Here is a 17008-nt window from a genome sequence, read left to right on the forward strand (position 1 = left end):
ATTCAGAGACCCAATTGGACAAATCCATTTGTAATTGGAAGCATTACTCTATAAATGTAAAAAAAAAAAGTTAATTTAGTGATTTCCCAAAAGAATCAGTCTCAAGGTACCTAAATTCTTTCTCTGCATATAATTTTTTTTGGAAATTAATGGCAAATACTTTTCCCAGAAATTAATGTTAGTAAATGTTTTGGTATTCTTTGGAATCTATATTCTCTAAATAAAAGATATTTTCATAGAAAGGAATTTTACATACAGCTTCTTACTGGACTGTTCAAGAGACCATACAGTCCAGCAGTGTTTTAGCAAAGCCATTTGCAATTTGTCTGGAACATTGAGGAGATGCTGCCCTATCTAAAGGCCTCGGATCTTTTCACAGAGTCACCGTGTTGTACTTAGCCCTTTTCGGATCTGGTAAAAAAGCAATGCTTCTGTGACTCTGTGCATTTTCTTGTCTCCAGCAAGGACATTTGATTTCACACATTAGATGGAAGGAAAGTAGATAACGTTGTATCAGAGAAGCATAAAAGGGTGTTTCTGGGTGTGGAAATGTATCTGAACAACCCTGTCAAGGAATGCCCGTTTGTCGTGATCCGCATGTTCCTATCACACGTGAGCACTTGTTTTGTGAGTGTCTGGCCTGATTGCCGTGGGGATGTCGACGTGTTCGTGCCCACCTAACGAGCCTCCACAAACATGGGAAATCCACGAATCCCACAGTCACACCGATCCAGCTGAAGCATGTTCATGTTTTCGTGTAAAACCCTGTCCAAATTTACATAGTAATTATTAGACTACAGTGAGGATAGAAATAAATATTTTACACTGTGTTCATAAGCCACATGTGTACATTCAGAATCATCTTGTTAAATAAAATGGAAAAATTATTTTGACAATAATTATGTGCAGCTTATTTTTCCTTGAGATGAAATCTTTTCTGCATTCTCTGCCTCCCTTTTCTTTTCTTTTTTTTTTCTTTTTAATGTTTCTTTTTGACAGTCTGTCAGAGCTTCCTGCTATGTTTGTAGAGCACGGCCTGAAGAATCGATGAGTTGGTTTTGGCTTCTAAGTGATCTCACCAGAGAGTGAGGATATGCTTCTCCCATTTTACACAACTTTCTGTGAATCCCAACAACGCCAGAGACATACATAGACAATGAAATTGTCTCCTCTTTGTCAATAATTGTGAAATATTTCTTCTTTGAGTTTGGAATGAGGCAGATTAAACAGAAATTACTTTGGGAAACATATCTAGGCTAAATTTCACTGAAATTTGATGACCGAAACTTTACAGAATCTCAAGCTTAGAAGGGAATTTTGAAGTTATCTGAGGACCACTCCCTCTGGCAGCCACCAAAGCACTTTTCATCTTTTTCACAAATATTAGTGATGAGAAGGGAACACACTACCTTCTTAAGGGCAGCTAGTACATTTTTAGAGGGATTGCTTTGTACTCATTTCATCAAACAGGTTAGTTCATCATGCCCACGAGTTACTGCAGGAGAGACAAAGGTAGGCAGAAAGTCACTAGAGTTCTTCCTTATATGGAACTGAAGACTCTCCTGGTATCCCTCAAAACCTCCCTGTTCCCAACTCTTGTGAACATCTAACCCATCTTCATGACAGTCCCTCTGGCTTGCAGACAGCTCTCCTGTCCTTCTGCATCCACTGTCCCCCTTTTTCTGTAATAGTGTGTGTTTGAACACATGGCCAGAAACAGAGGGCTCCCTCGGCCAGCTGGAAACAGAAGGAAGGCCTGCACCTAGGCTAGACTTGGGCCCTGAGAGGGTAATAGGCCTGGTGGACAAACAGATGCTGCTGCCTGTCCTGGAAGGAAGTTCCCTCTATGGCAGAATGTGGGATTTGAAGGGCATGGAGACATTCCTAGGTGGGCACCAAATCCTTCCCTCAGACAATCAACCTGTCCCTCTTTTGGAGGGGATCCTCCAGTGTGCTGGCCGGTGGGCTATATCTGGCAAGTGTGTCAGCAGGGAGCACGACCCTTGTTCCCGGTATCAGGAGGAGTGATAAAGGCAGGACAAGAGTTCCAGTCCTGGAGGAAAGGGGGCTGAGAACCCGAGATGGGGCCTAGGCCAGGGCTGGACTGAAAAAACCTTTGAAAAGCCATTCTTATGACTTGATTTTGAATTCTTTAGCAACACATTCATTCTCTTCTGTAAACAATTCCATTTCTGAGTGCCTCTCCCAGTGTGGAGCTTGGACTGTTCTCCACCTGTGGTCTGACTTGAGCATGGCAGCGCAGAACCAGCCACCATGGTTCTAGAAGTTTCTCATATACTGATAGAACCTGGCATCACGTTGGGCAGACAGGGCTGCAAGCGATTTGGGGGAGTAGTTTGTCTACAAAGTAAGATAAAAAATTATTTTCAAATCTTAGATTATGCATTTAATAATATTTACAGGTTCTATTAGTGCTCCTAAGGTGAATTGATCTTTGTGGTGTTACGGGAAAATAATGCCATGAGACGGACTGCATGTGGCTCCAGTCACATGACGAGAGCCCGCTTTTGTGCAGAAGTGACTATTTGTAAATAAGGGGCCTGTTTGGAGAAGGTGAGAGCTTGTTAACTTGGGTGGTTATAAATGGATTATGCGATTATCTCCAACTCACTCTTCCAAACTGTCAGTTTACAAGAACCAGCTCCTGCCCTCTCTTAACCTTCCTCAGAGCGTTCACACAGATCCAAAGGAGCTCCTATCACCCCAAGGAGAAAGCCCGGAAACACACGGACACCCCAATCCATTTTTACTCTTAAATGTGATTCTGAGACTCTTATACAAACTTCGGGCCACTCAGTTCAAATTAAGATTCTTTGGTGGGAAGTGTGAAGCGCTGTCGTCAAATCGGGATTCAGTAGAAAATTTTCACTCACAAGACACAAGGCCAGGTTTCTCCCATAGCATGGAAGTGGTGCTAGAAAAATCCAGTTCTAACCCCTCATTAGTATTTTTGCCTAAAATGTATGACGTAACCTGACCATTTATGAGGAAATATCAGATGAATCCGTTTGGAGAACATTCTAGAAAATAACCAGACTGTGGTCTCTAAAATCCTCGATGAAAGGCAAAGAAAAACTGAGGAACTGTTAGAGATTAAAAGAGGCTAAAGAGACATGACAACTATATGCAACACATGATCCTGGACTGGATCCTAGATACCCCCAAAAAGGGCAAAAAGACGTTCTCTTTTTGTTAAGTCCACTACTGCTCAGCTAGCAGAATCCTATCAACCGTCCACTCTCAAATGAGAGTCATTTAAAAAATCATGGTTATTGGTGTTTCTCTGAAACTGTGAGACGTCATATGGGAGAGTAACTAGGCTTTTGCCCAATGTAATCTGCAAGAAGCAAGCAAGCAGCATTCAAAATAAGACCTTCGCCAGTGGGTAAACTCGACAGAAGGAACAGAGTGGAGGGGAAACTGTTCATCAGCGTGGCAAATGTGATGTCAGTACATGAGCTGCAGCCAAACATTTTCCTGAAATAGCCAAGCTCAACACTCCATTCCCCGAAAAGAAGCATGCTTTTCAGGCAGTAAACCATCTGTTTCAAGTGTTTAGAAAATGACTCTCCAATCACTGGTAATTTAAACTTCCTTATACCCCAGTTCAATGTTTGATAAGGGAAGAGTGCTAACAGGATGGGAACTGAGTTACTATATTAAGAAACCCAGTGAGAACAAAAACCAGCCCCCTGCAGCTATTTTGTTTATGCTCCAGATCCATCTGTTTTAATTAACATAGTATTTACATGAGACCAGCTCCTGTTACCTCTTTTGCTGCCACTGTCACATGTTCTGTTCTTTAAGGTTTTTTGGGTTTGTTTTTTGTTTTGGGGTTTTTGTTGTTGCTTTTAAAAAAAATCTTCTACAAAAGCACAACACAGTGAAATCACATTATTGCATCCTAACTCCCAAGGGCCAGGCACTCTTGTTTTGTACAGCATGGGGTCAGGTTGCTAGATAAAATATAGGATGTCCAGTTAAATTTGAGTCTAAGATACACAATGAAAAAATTGTTGAGTATGTCTCAAATATTGCATAGGACATGGATATACTCAAAATGTATTCGTTGTTTATCTCACTCCAAATTTAATTGGGTGTCCTGTGTTTTATTTGCTAAATTTGGCAGTCTTTGTTGGTTATTGCTCAGAAGTTTCCTTGAGGGGAGAGAGCTGGAGGAAATGAAGTACTTCTTCCATCGATTCCTTAAAGGATTACTCAGAGGATCACAAATCAAGCCTAGCAGTGTTCATTGTTGAAGGACAGCTTTGAGATTTGACGTTGGAATCCACTTGACCGTGATACCTAGTACTAAAAACAGTAGCAAATCCCTAACACCTCCTCCTCCTCATTTCCCTGGAAATCTTACCTTCAGAGTTTCCATTTTTCATGTTGATTTGGCTTATTTTGGATTTTTTTATATTCACCAAAGTGAAATTGCTGGAGAAAAAGGATATGCACATTTAGACTATATCATTCTGAGAGATACTACCAAGGTACTCTCCAAAACGTTATACCACATCATACCCCATCAGCTGTATGCAAGAGGTCTGTTTCTGTAGTTTCCAATATTCAATACTATCGCTTTTTTCTTAATGGATGTTGGGATGGTTGAGATGACTCCCCCTCAAAATATATGTTGAAGCTCTAACCCCTAGTACCTCAGAGTGTGACCTTATTTTAAAATAGGGTCTTCAAAGAGGTAGCCAGGTTAAAATGAGGTCACTAGCGTGGTCCCTAACCCAATATGACTGGTGTCCTTATAGAAAGGGCAAATTTGGACACAGATACAGACATGCAGACACGGAGAACACCCCGTAAAGATGCAGCTCCAAGACAAGGAATGCCAAAACTTGTCAGCAAACCACCAGAAGCTAGGGTAGAGGCATGGAATGAATTCTCCATCACAGTCCTCAGAAGGAACTAACCTTGCAGACACGATAACCTTAGACTTTTAGCTTCTAGCACTGTGAGGCTATCCATTTCTGTCGTTCAAGCCACTCAGTTTGTGGTATTTTGTTATGGCATCCCTGGGAAACTCACGCAGATGCTAATTATGATAAATTTAATTAAATAAATTTAACTTTATTTCTTTAATGATTGGTGAGTTTGAATACATTTTTAAATATTTCTTGATTAATCCTCTTTATTCCATCAACAGACTTGTCCTGTCTTTTACCCATTGTTCATATTCTTCTAGATGATTTGTTGGAATCTACATATTATGTGCAATTAATCCTTTGTTTTATGCTACCAGTGGTTTCCCAGTTTGTCGTTTATCTTTCAACTTTTCAAAAATATTGTATTTTGCCCTTCTTGGTTTTGTGTATTATGCTTAGAGGTGCTTTCCCTGTCTCAAAATTATTAAAATGTTTTGCTGGCAAAGTAATATTTGGCCCAGCTTAATGAAACAGTCAAAGGAAGGAGAAGAAGTGAAGAGAATAGGAAAGTTTTTCCTGGCTAGGACTAACATAAGCCAGTTTCACGCTGGACCTAGAAAAGGTTTAAAGCTTTGTTTGCTCCTGCAGGTTCTTTAAAAACCTCCTATTTTGCAATTGCCTTTGACTCTGCAGTTCCTGTGACTTGAGGGCTTGTTGCTTACTCCTGCAAAACCCACGGAACCAGGGGTTCACCCAGGTTCTTTTGTGCTAATGTCCCATCGTGTCTTTAGGCGATCTCATCGGATGGTGTTCATATCATGTACCACTGTATAAGGAACTGTACCCAAACAATGCTTTGAGCAATAACAATCATTTATTTTGCTCATGAATCTGGGGGCTGATTAGGCTCCGGGGGAGAGGCTTCCTTCGCATCTCAGGCAGTCAGATGGTGGCTGGGGCTTTGTCATCTCCAAGGCTTCCTTGCTCACGTGTGTGGCATCTGGCCTGGGGCACCTTGGGTCTCTTTCTCTGTCTCTCCATGCTATCTCTCCACGTGGCTACCTCAGGGTAACCAGAGTTCTTCTACGGTGGCAGAAGGTTTCCAGGGTGCACATCTAGCCTTGAAAGACAGGCAACATCACTTCTGCCATATTCTATTTGTGACCAGCAAGCTCATGATTTGACTCCATCTTCCAAAGTGATGTGTGTTGATGAAACTTCAGCCATCTTTTAAAACCCCCATAGATAATATCTAAGAAATCCCAAAGGTGATTCTCTTTTTTCTGTGCTCTGTCCACACTGGGGCCACAGGAAACACATGCCTTCTTGGCCCTGCCTAATCCTGAGACAGCGAGTACCCCACTGCTTGGCAGTAACTGTTCTGCACGCCTCCACCAGAGCAGGTCACCAGCTCATCTCTTGAGCTTAGATTTCCTGGATGGGGCTCAGACTTGAGTCATCCAGGTGCCATCCTGCAAACATAGGAAATACCTATCAGGATCTCAGAGGGGTGCAATTTGAAGCAACTCTGACTACACACGGGGTGAAGGACAAGCATTCTTCCCCCTCCCCTCAATTCCAACAATAAGAGCTCGTTTAAGTAAATGAAGATACATTCAAAATGAATTAATAGTCACTAAAATCAAGTTTTGAAAGATATCTGTAGGCATGGCAAATCCTTCCTTAATCGGAAAAATTTTTTCTTAAATTAAGTCAAATCATGATAGGCTTTTTAACTTGGTGACTCAAGATAGCTAAGCAATGTGTTTAACCTAAATTTAGAGGCCTCTTTCAGCTTTTTTGGTTTATTTGATTTTAAAGCTCTATTTGGAATTCTTGATCTTTGGACAAAGGAGTTGCAGAAAAATTAAGTAACTTAACTAAAGTCATCTAATCAGGCAGTGGAAGACTTAATCACAAGACCTAGATATATCATAACCTCAGGTGACCAAGGTGTTTTTAGTAAAGTTACCTCCTAAGATTTGCCTCAATATTGATTTGTTTTAATGAGGAGCAAACAAACAAATAAAACATTCCAGATGCTTCTAGACTATAATCTGCATTTTCTAAACTTTCATGAATGTGGTTGTTCAAAAGCCAGATTTTGACAAATACTGCCAAGCAATATTATTTAGTAAGTAGGGATTTACGTAATGTGGTTGGATGCCACTGGCTTGAGGAGTTGCAAAGTGAGAAGCAAAGTGCTTTTGAGACAACCCAGGACATGTGTTGAAAAGCTACGTGTGGAGTTAAGTAAAGGTTGAAGGCAGTGTGGATTCACATGGCAAGTACAGTAACCAAGTCCCATGATCCATCACCTTTGGGTTTGTTGTTTTTTGCCATGACAACTGCTTATCTTTGTTAGATGTTTTTGGATCCAGAGCTGACACTTGAGGAAGTAGCTTTTCTTAACTGACTCGACAAACAAAGACTAAATATGAAAATTCAGCAACACAGCAAGAGGTTCCCACAAGGAGGATATTAAGGGCTTTATTATAACTGCTCTCTTCATCATCACACAGTGATGTCAAAAGACACTGAATGGAGAATACTGGTTACTCCGAGCTCTGATATTCACCAATAAGATGCAGTTAATCAACTACCTACAACTAATATGAGCCCTTTAGATCTACTACTAGTGCTATTACTAGCACAATAACTTAAAATCAATAGTAGAAGGATCAAACTATTGGCCTCTAACCCTTGTGCCCAGGCAAATCAGACCAACTTGGAGTTCCATTGCCAGATTTCAGACTTTGTTATGTCACTCTGAGCTGTATGGCTGTCTTGTGTACCAGTACAGCCCTACTTCCTGTCTTCTTCTTAAGCCATCAAGGGATCCCACCATTCTCTTTGCGCTGTCTAGAACAGGGATGGCAACCCCAGAGGCCAGGCAAGTAACATACACAGGTGAGGAGGCCTGGAGACTGAGGGCCACTGGAGGGCTCAGCCTCCAGCTGTTGACAGCTGCAGCTGTGAGGTTCCAGACAGTTGTTGCTGCAGTAGTTTAGGTCTGGGTGTACCAGATTTTCCAATTTTAAGTTAAATTAGAAATCTGAAATTTTATTTTTTTTTTAATTTTTCCATCTGATTCCAGAAAGTGTCTACATTCTGGGAAGTACAGGTAATACACCTGTGAGCCTAATTTGGCCCATAAGCTACTTCTTTGCCCTTTCTGGCCTTGAGGTTAGTTGGGACACTGGGAGAATCATAATCTTCCTGAGTGGGACCACGACTTTTCACACTGAACCCAGGAATCATGTCCGGACCTGGAACTGTTCCTCTTGAGGCTCATTCTCTGTTTGACTCCCAGCTGCTTCTCTTGATCAGATGGACCAGGAGTTGGGTCAGGGGTTTCCTTGGCATCACCTCCCTTCCCAATTCTGGGAAGTTTACCTCTGCTACCTGTAGATGCAGAGCCAACAGCCTGTCCCCAGTGGGCCTGTTGAGGCCTGCCCTTGATCCTGGCACTGTTTCTAAAGCTCAACATTAAAATGAGACTTTCTTCAGTAAAGAGATGTTCTGTGTCAGTGGTTCTCAATGGTTCTCAAGCTAGTTTGTGCATTAGAATCATCTGAGAAATAATTTTTAAAACAAGAATCCTGGTCTTAGCAAAGAGAATCAGATTGAATCAAATGGATATAATGTCGGGCAGCAGTTCTCAAATGTTTTCTTCTTAGGACTCCTTCACATCCTTAAAAATTATTGAAGACCCCAAAGAGCTTGTGTTTATGTAGGTTATAGCTATTGATATTTACTACATTAGATATTTAGACTGACAATTTAAAAAATGTATATCAATTCAGCTTAAAATTAACACTTATTGTACATTAATATAAATAACATTTTTGTGAATAATAAATATGTTTTCCAAAGCAAAATTAATGTCATAAGAAAATTGGCATTGCTTTACAATTTTGCACAAATTTTTCAGTGTCTGGCTTAATAGAATACAACTGCATTCTCCTACCATTCAATTTGTTGCAATATGTTATTTTGGTTGAAGTAGATGACGGAAATGTGACCTCTTAGAAATTTGCTGTTGAAAAGGGAAACATTTTAATAGCTTGTTCAGATAATTGTGGGTATTCTTCTTTGATACTACACTAAAACTCAATCAATGATAGTTTCTTAAATGTTGAGTGCAAGGTAAAATCTTAAATCATATCAATGAACTCTTTGTATTTAGTTACATTAAAATCCATTGGTCTTCTTGCACTTTTAATGGATCTTTGAGCCAAGAGTGATTCTATAATATCATACATTTGTTATTTGGAAAATAGTTGTTCACAGATCTTCTAAATGTTGACACATTTCATGTACAATATCAACACATATCATGTGGCCTCTGGAAAACTCCATGAATGAGAGAGATAAAAGCAAATCATGTCTTAGTATTATTATGAAAATAGCTTTGACCTCTGCAGAGTCTCTCATGTAGCAAAAAGAACCCTTTCCTAAAAATATATAGATCGAAATTCTACCTCAGGCTGTGCTACTAACTAGCTAACAGACCTGAAGAAAGTTTCTTCACCTTTTTATGGCTCACTGTCTCAACTGTAAAATGGAAGTTTGGAACTCAAATCAGTGTTTATCAATGGGACACCACTGGCATTCAAGGCAGAAAAATTTGTCGTTGTGAAGGACTGTCCCTCATGCTACAGGACATTTAATATCCCTGGCCACAGGGAATCATAGTGGAAAAGAACATGAAAAAGAATATATATTTGTGTGTGTGTGTGTGTGTGTGTGTGTGTGTGTGTGTGTATATATATATATACATGAATCACTTTGATGTACACCAGAAATTAACACAACATTATAAATCAACTATACTTCAATGAAAAAAAGAAAACAAATCCCTGGCTCCCCGACTAAATACAAGTAACACCGCATCCCAACTTCAATCATTGTAACACACCCAGACCCTCAAAAGAACCCTACGGAGGGTGATATTGCCTCCAGCTGAGATCTATTGGACTAAATGAACTGTAAGTTTCCTTTCAGTTCTGAATCTAATTCTATTAAACAAGTGGGAAAATAACCTAAAATAATTTAACGTATTTTAAATTTCTATTTTGTTGTGTGTGTACACATTTGTTTAGGTGTTGTGGACATTCTTAAATATACCTGCTTTGAACAAATATTTGCGGCCACTCTGGTCTAGTGACATGGAAGGTAACAAAATTTGAAGAGCAAGAGAAGGGTCAGCAGGAAGGAGAAAATAGAAATAGTAGAAAAATTCGCATTCTGGCCACACTTTTACAGACTAAGGATTCTTGAATTCCTTAATAGTGGATAGTGCTTTGGCCAGAGGTGTGGAAAGGAAGAGCTCAGTTCTCCCTAGACTACCAAGCTTTGTGGAACCTATAGATGGCCATGCAATCATCCTTCAGCCAGGCCTGCCTCCTTTCTGCTCCCCAAGGGTCAATGTGGCATAGTGGGGAAAAGCCTTGGTGCTGGAGCCAGCCTGCCTGTTATTCAACCTCTCTGTGCCTGCGTTCTTTCATTTGCTAAGTGAGAAGAATGAAAGCACCTCACCTTATAGACATAGTGCGAGGATCAAATGTGCTAATGCATACAAAGTATTTGGAACAGTGCATGCCAATGGGTAAGGAAGCAATAAATGTCAACTAACTGTGTTACTCAGTAAAGGCAGGAAGCCCCCGGTCCCCTCCACTGGAAACCTTGGGCCACCTTTGAAGTTTGTTCACCTTTTCCTGTTTTATTTTTCCATTCTTTTCCCATAAGGCTGAGCATAAAGCTGATTTTATTATACTTTCAAGTGTGCACATGGGTGGTAGGTTGTCATAGGGAGAAGCACCACCTTATAACCCTGGATGGCTTCAACACAGAGTTCTTAGTGAGCCCACCTGAGGTCCGCTCTGAGCAAAGGCAAAGCCCAGTGGAGCTGACACACTAGAATTTGGGGGTGGGGAGTTGAAACACACATTTTTAAGTGAAGTTCATCTGAAACTGTCTCTGTTGGCAATGAAAGTCCCACAGAAACAAGCCAAAATGGAATTTCCAAGATTTTCAGCTTTGCAATGATCACTGAGAAGAAAATTCCAGGTTGAAAAAAAAGAGACCACCCTTGCCAGGACTTTTCCACAGTAAGCATTTGAAAAGGTTAGGAGGTGACTTTTGGAGGAGTGCTGCCTCTTCTAAAGTCCGCTGTTCACACGAAGGCTGTATCTTCTTCCTTATCCTCCTCCAGACTAAGAAAAAGGGAGTGATTTGCATTTGTGCGTTCTGCTCTTTGCAGAACCTTCCCCTAGGCTGCAGAGAATTTTCACTTTCATGTCGCCAGAGCAATGAGGGTGGAGGGGAGATAGGAAAGCAAAGGCACCTACGTCTTGGGTTTATTGTGGACCTTTCTGTGACTTGGCTTCTGGCTGACTCAGGGAGCTCTGGGGGAAGAATTCCGACAGATGTGTATATTCCCCCAGCATTGCAGATATAAGGGGAAGGTGACCTTGTGGCAAAGCTTCTGTATGCTTGTGTGTCTCTGGATAAACACTCTAGTGGAGCTTCTTGCTCTGCGTTTCTCATTTCTGTTCTTAAGTGCCCCAGACACTTGGCCACTCTTTCCTCAAGATTCTACTAATGACCAATTTAAGTACCTGACGGGCAAGATAAGTCTAGGGGCTCTTCCAACTCCATAGTATATAAATTTATATATTTGCAGAGCTGGAAATTGTTTCAGATTTCATCTAGTTGAACTCTTTTTTTCGACATGGAAGTGGAAGCCAGAGAGGCTCAATGAACTTCTGGGATCAAAAGTCGCTTTCATAGCAGGACTGAGTCAAAAACTCCCAAACAACAGTCCTTTCTACTACTCTCCAGGGTTCTCAAAATTGAGGTCCACGTGCTCCCCTGGAGATGTATGTGTGGTTATGTGTACAAGGTACACAAAAGGGAAGGGATATAACTTAGGGTATTTTCCTAGAGCTTCAGTTTTATACTAAGGCCAACACTCAAAAACAAATGTCATATCACATGGACCTGTGTTCATATCCCATGTATCACTTGTTCCCCAGCTCCCAGAACAGTGACTGATATAGTGCATAATCAATCTATTTATTGAACGAATGAATAAATGAATGTTGAAAATAAGACATGATATTTCATCACAAATTTTAGCTTACAGTGGCTTAGAGATATGTCAGTGGAATATTTGAGAAAACTATAGTGGTGCTAAAACTAGATGTCCTAAAGAAGCAGCTATATTGTGGCCATGTGCCTCATGTGAGAACCTTTCTATACCTTGTCAAAGTCCAATGTGTTTTGAATTTGGATGGATAAGGCAATTGCCTCCTTTGTCCATTTCTCTGGGACACAATTTCTCCCTTTTCTACCTACCTGCATAATCTCTTCTTATCTTTTCTAATCACTTTCCCAAGGAAAGCTTCCCTAAACCCCTAGACTGGGTTAAATTCTTCAGTTTTATGCTCCACTGGACCCTGCCCTTCTCCTTTGTAACATTCAACGCACTTGATTAATGACTGTCTTCCCACCTAGGCTGTAAGTTTCCTTCATGAGAAAAGGCTCATGTTGATATCACTCATCACCTGATAGCCCTAATGCCTTGACCAGGACCTGGAACGTGGTAGGTCTAGTGTTTAATCAAAACAGAATTGAATTTCCTGAGCTAATCATAGTAGTGATTGCCTGGCTTATCCTGCTCTAATCAGAAACCATGGTGCTTGGCCTGCCAGAATATCAGCAGCTCACCTCATACCCGATACTAGAGAGTGTCTCCTGCTGCCCTAGTACCAGGAGCTGAAACAATTGCAGGTCACTGACTATTCAGACTCAGTGGCCACCTACTGTGACGTAGGCTATTTGTCCATCCCTTTCCACCAGGGTCACTTGTTCCCAGGGTAGCTCTATTTCCTAGTTGAGAGATATTGGAGGTAGGGGGTCCAGCAGGGAAGTTGATAAAAAGGCCTGGTCTGAGGCAGTATAAATGCTTGAGGTGGGGAGAGGATGGATTCAAGAGATATTTTCAAAAATAGAATTACTGGGCTTCCCTGGTGGTGCAGTGGTTGAGAGTCCGCCTGCCGATGCAGGGGAAACGGGTTTGTGCCCTAGTCTGGGAGGATCCCATATGCCACGGAGCGGCTGGGCCCATGAGCCATGGCCGCTGAGCCTGCGTGTCCGGAGCCTGTGCTCCGCAATGGGAGAGGCCACAACAGTGAGAGGCCCGCGTACCACAAAAAAAAAAAAAAAAAAAATAGAATTACTGAGCTTGGATGTGATGGGAAGAGAGAGCAGGGTGTGGAGAACCCAGATGATTCAGTGTTTTGTAGTTTGGATGACAGGTTGAATGTGATACTCTTTTTTAAAATTTTATATATTTGTATATTTTAAAAATGAAGTATAGGGCTTCCCTGGTGGCGCAGTGGTCGAGAGTCCGCCTGCCGATGCAGGGGACACGGGTTCGTGCCCCGGTCCGGGAAGATCCCACATGCCGTGGAGCGACTGGGCCCGTGAGCCATGGCCGCTGAGCCTGCGTGTCCGGAGCCTGTGCTCCACAGCGGGAGAGGCCACAACAGTGAGAGGCCCGCGTACCGCAAAAAAAAAAAAAAAGTGAGCATGAACTGACTACTCAAAAGACACTTGGATGCTACAGCCAGGGCGTGATGAGACAGGACCAAAAATGATTGAGATCAAAATAAAAAATAATAGCTAACATTTTCTAAGCTCTTACTAAGTGCCAGGCATCATTCCAAGGGTGACACCTTATTTAATCCTCATGGCAGCATCATGAAGTAGCAGGTAAAAACTGACCCCTTATGGACCTAGAGTCTGTCATAGAGAGTGAAGTAAGTCAGAAAGAGAAAAACAAATACCATATGCTAACACATATATATGGAATCTAAAATATTTTAAAAAATGGTTCTGAAGAACCTAGGGGCAAGACGGGAATAAAGATGCAGACGGAGAAAATGGACTTGAGGACACGGGGAGGGGGAAGGGTAAGCTGGGACGAAGTGAGAGAGAGGCATGGACATATATATACACTACCAAATGTAAAATAGATAGCTAGTGGGAAGCAGCCACATCGCACAGGGAGATCAGCTTTGTGCTTTGTGTCCACCTAGAGGGGTGGGATAGGGAGGGTGGGAGGGAGGGAGACGCAAGAGGGAGGAGATATGGGAATATATGTATATGTATAGCTAATTCACTTTGTTATAGAGCAGAAACTAACACACCATTGTAAAGCAATTATACTCCAATAAAGATGTTAAAAAATCCCAACTGATCCCTTGCTTATTCCTGCCTCTTTGCTAAGAGAAACCCAATTTAGCTCACACCATGGCATGGCTCATCACTGATCTGAATAAACCAAGGTGTCCTGCCCCATTTGGCCAGATATGCGTCTCCCCAGCTGCCTTTATAGCTATGAGTGGTCACGTGACTCCATTCTGAGCAATGGAAAGTTAAGGCAAGTTTTCTGGGGAGGCTTCTTTTTCCAGATCAAAGGACAATGCCTCAGAGGGAGAGGAGCATCTGTCTTCTGCTCCTTGACTTCAGCTGTGATCAAGCAGCCCAGAGCTGAAGTGGCCATTTTGGAAACAGGAGGTGACCAGCATGAGACAAGCCAAAAGGCTGAGGATGACAAGGGAGGGGGAAGTGTGGGAGAGCCTGAGCTCCTAAGACATTGTGGAGGTGCCCTCCCATACATGTACCACCTGCCTCCAGAGTTCACAAGAGGAGAGACTATTACATGTCTCCATTGCCTGGGTCACTCTTAGTTGGGTGTCCTTTTATTTACACCCAAACACCTTAACTGAATCAGCTTAAAACCAGTATTAGAAGAAGAAACTGAGACTTGGGAATGGTCAGTGACTTTAGCTGAGGCTGGCAAGTGGGGAGGGAGGCTGGCACTGCACACACCACACAGCTGGACTCCAGCGCCTGCTCTCTGGGCTGTGTCTATGTCTGCCAGGTTATGAGACTTCTGTGATGCAGAGTTGGATGATGGGCAAAGAAACAGAGAGCCAGATAAAGAAAAGGCATCAGGAGAAGACAAAGCGAGAGGAGCTAGACTGATAGACTGACTAAGGAGATGGCAAGGAGAGAAGTCGGGGGGGAGTTAAGGTTAAACACACAGATCAATAACACATCTCCAGTAGAGAAAGTGATTTTGCGACTCTGATGAGGGTGGAGCATAAAAGATTGGATAAGAGAAGTTACTGCTGGGGGTGGCGTGGGGAGTCCAAAAGATAGAAGTAAAAAAAACAAGAATTCCTTTTTAATAAAACATGCTCTGACTTCACTCAGTGTGAGAATCTCTAGGTCCATGCACATCACTGCAAATGGCATTATCTCATTCTTTTTAATGGCTGAGTAATATTCCATTGTATATATGTACTGAGTGGAGTAAGTCAGAGAAAGACAAATATCATATGATATCGCTTACATGTGGAATCTTAAAAAATGGTACAAATGAACCTATTTACAGAACAGAAGTGGTCACAGATGTAAAAAACAAACTTATGGTTACCAAGGGGGAAAGCGGGGGAGGGATAAATTGGGAGATTGCGATTGACCTATACACACTACTATATATACAATAGATAACTCATAAGAACCTACTGTACAGCACAGGGAACTCTACTTAATACTCTATAATGACCCATAGGGGAATAGAATCTAAAAAAGAGTGGATATATGTATGTGTATAACTGATTCACTTTGCTGTACAGCAGAAACTAACACAACATTGTAAATCAACTACACTCTAATAAAAATTAATTTAAAAAATGCTCTGAGCTCTTTGCACTGTCTTCAAGGCTATCAATATATAGAGACAAAAGAAGTAATACAGAGAGTGGCCCGCATGGGCTTGGAGCCACAGGTTACTATAAAATAATAAAAACCCAATGGCTCTGTGCAACTGAGGGACTGAAGCGTTTTAAGGCAACAATTCATTTCCAAAATTCTTAGTCTGACTGTATAACTGTTCCAGCTGCCAGGTGATAAACATAATGAATAGAGATGACAATGGAATCAAGAAAGAAAGAGATGAGAAACGGCTGACACCAGGAAAATTAGCAGAAGAGAAAAAGAAAGTTCTTAAATTTCAGATTTTGCACCAGTGTGCTCAGCAGAAAATTGTAAAAGTCTGAGCTGGAACTAAGGGCGAACCACTGTTGATGACTCTCTTCAGAGATGTGAACTTTGAACAATTAATATAAAATCCTGCCACTTTGATTTCAATCCACCCTTTTCTAGCCTCTTCTGGTACCTAAAAGCACCCAGCCAGACTGATGGCTGGTTTCTGAATTAAGTGATGGCTCTGCTTTGCACGTGCTGCCTTCTTTGCCTGGAACCCTTTCCTCCCCTCCTGTGAATGTCCCTCGACCTGCTCATGATAAGTCTACTGCTCAGGTGGCATCTTCTCCACGGAGCTCCCTCACATCTGGTGTTGGGTGCTCTCTTTGTGTGTCCCAACAGCAACATGTACATGCTGCTATTACGACACGTCTCCTGTTGACTGGACAAGTCTACTCACAAGGACTGTGTTCTGAATAATTTAAGCCCATATCTGCCAGGAACAGTGTCTCTGCCCTTTCCTTTGCCGGAATGTCCTTAGGGCTATCTCTGAAAATCTGTTTATTCTCGAGCGGAGCACCCTATTTCTTTCTTTAATAGCATTAATCACAATCTGCAGTTCTTTTGTTTGCTTTCTTGCATCTCTCTCCCTTCTGCTCTAGAAGGACCCTTGTGTGATGGCAAGGATCTTGTCTTCTTGTCTCTTTCATGGAGGCTGGCATTCACTGGGTGCTCCAAAACTATTAGTTAGAATAAATAATGCCTGGTACATGATAGCTAAAAATACCTAAAATTCAATCCAGGGCTGCTTTACTTCATATCTTTTCAAAAACTAATTATCTGTATTTTTTGTTGCGGAAACTTTTACTTCATGTCAACCAGTATCATTAATATGATACACACAAAAGCCAAAATGTTTAGGTGGAAGCCACGCAAAAGACCTTTATGATGGGATAGTGTCTCTGGTGACAAGGACTAAATACTTCTGTACAAGGAGTGGTTCTTCAGAGCTTGGAGCCCGAGTGTATCTCTTTTAAAATACC

Source organism: Mesoplodon bidens (genome assembly GCF_964165515.1).
Source record: "Mesoplodon bidens genome assembly, chromosome: 14".
NCBI classification, from domain to species: domain Eukaryota; kingdom Metazoa; phylum Chordata; class Mammalia; order Artiodactyla; family Ziphiidae; genus Mesoplodon; species Mesoplodon bidens.